Below are 1,670 nucleotides of genomic sequence, written 5' to 3'. Positions count from 1 at the left end.
GGTGGTGACGGGTGAGATTTCGGGGTGGGGCGTAATGGAGGGCAAGGCGTGTGCGAGGATTGAGCTGCTGCCCCGGAGGAGGCGCACGGGTGAGTATGTATTGTGTGCGCGCGTGGAGTTTGATCTGGTAGGAGCGAAGGTTTTGGTGCTGCTTCGCCGCTTTGGGGGTCGCTTTTTGACTGGAGGAAGAAGGGGGAGGACTCGGGACTATGGCCGTTTGGTTCCGCGTCAGACAAAGCGGCAGGGGAATCTTCTGCTTTCACGGATGTGGGCACAATCCTTCGCCGGTGGGCTACTTTCATCTTTTCCGATGGATTTACTGCTCTCCGTAATTCATGGGGCACAATTATCCTCCATAGACCTTCTTCTCTCCATGAAAAACCAAACGAAAATGCTTCACACACGATAATTTTTGTCCGATCAGTGTACGGACGCTCCGTTCTCCTGGTGCTAAACCTCTTCCAGTGCACAAGTCTAGTTCAGATCCAAACCGCATTACTGCTCAGTGCTCAGCCTAGTAAAAATACACTTGGCTCCAAAACATATACTAAGGACATCTCTAACGGAGCGATGCAAACGGACGCTGAGCAATCTTTTACATCCGCATGGTCGAAAAATGCGTCTGAGACTAGGCCCAGCGGCTCGACACATAGTAACCGGATCGTCTGCAGAGACACAAATCTGGCTCAAATATGCGTCTCGGATACGTCTCTACGGACACTGCGTAGACGCATCGAGTGTCCGCTCGCGTTTGGCGGATGTTTCGTCGGGCCCACCTAGCAGTGGCCCAGGTTAGATGCGTCTTCTCAGGCGGTGTCAGTACTAGCGTCGAGGCGTCGCTTCGCCCGCGGAAAGGAGGATCGGCAGACCCAAGGGTTGGAGCGGGCTGCCTAGCGATGGTGCAAGCAGTAGAGGTGGTGGCGAGGGACTAAGCTCGCTACGCCGACAACATGGAGGCTGCATTGCTAGCTCAGAGAGCTCGTTGGGACGCCTCCATGTCGGAGGGCCAGGCGCGGTGTTGGGAGGAGGGGCTCCATGACCATGATAGGCGTAAGATCGTGTCCATGGCCAGTTTCCCATTAGGAGCTCGAGGTTTGGGACTCACATCGGGTTCCCGACGATACCAGGCCCTCTAGCCACGACGACGGACAGGAGGCCGCTCGATGCGACTCAGATGTCCACCCTAACCAGTTTTTTTAATCAATGACAGGCGGGCGCGGGGCAAAAGCGGGAGTACACTCGGACAGCCACGGTTCGTTTACTCGTGCCAATTGAGTTAAAAATTTGCAGGTACATATTGTATTAATACTTACTCGTGCCAATTCTCAAGTGAAAATATGACCATATGTGGCCTACACAAAACAAGGAAAATAATAAAATTTGTATTTCTTTGAACAGTATCAAGATAACATGTACATGCAAATATTTATTTTTTTGAGATATATGTTTACACGCGTGTCACTCAGTGGAGACGGTCTATCTTGATGAGAGCATAGACCAGGTATTTTCTTCCCAATCCCAAGTCACACTTCCAGTCCAAAACCAAACCGATCGTTGCCTGCGTGTGGTAAGTTGGATCGTACAGAAATCGGACATGTTTTATCGTGTGTATAGCAGCACTCAAAACCAAAAAACCTCCGTAGACGCCTGGTTTCAAGCGGCCCGCCGAG

The sequence above is a fragment of the Lolium rigidum genome, chromosome 3 (assembly GCF_022539505.1).
Source record: "Lolium rigidum isolate FL_2022 chromosome 3, APGP_CSIRO_Lrig_0.1, whole genome shotgun sequence".
In the NCBI taxonomy this organism is placed as follows: Eukaryota; Viridiplantae; Streptophyta; class Magnoliopsida; order Poales; family Poaceae; genus Lolium; species Lolium rigidum.
Note: the sequence above shows the minus strand (reverse complement) of the source record.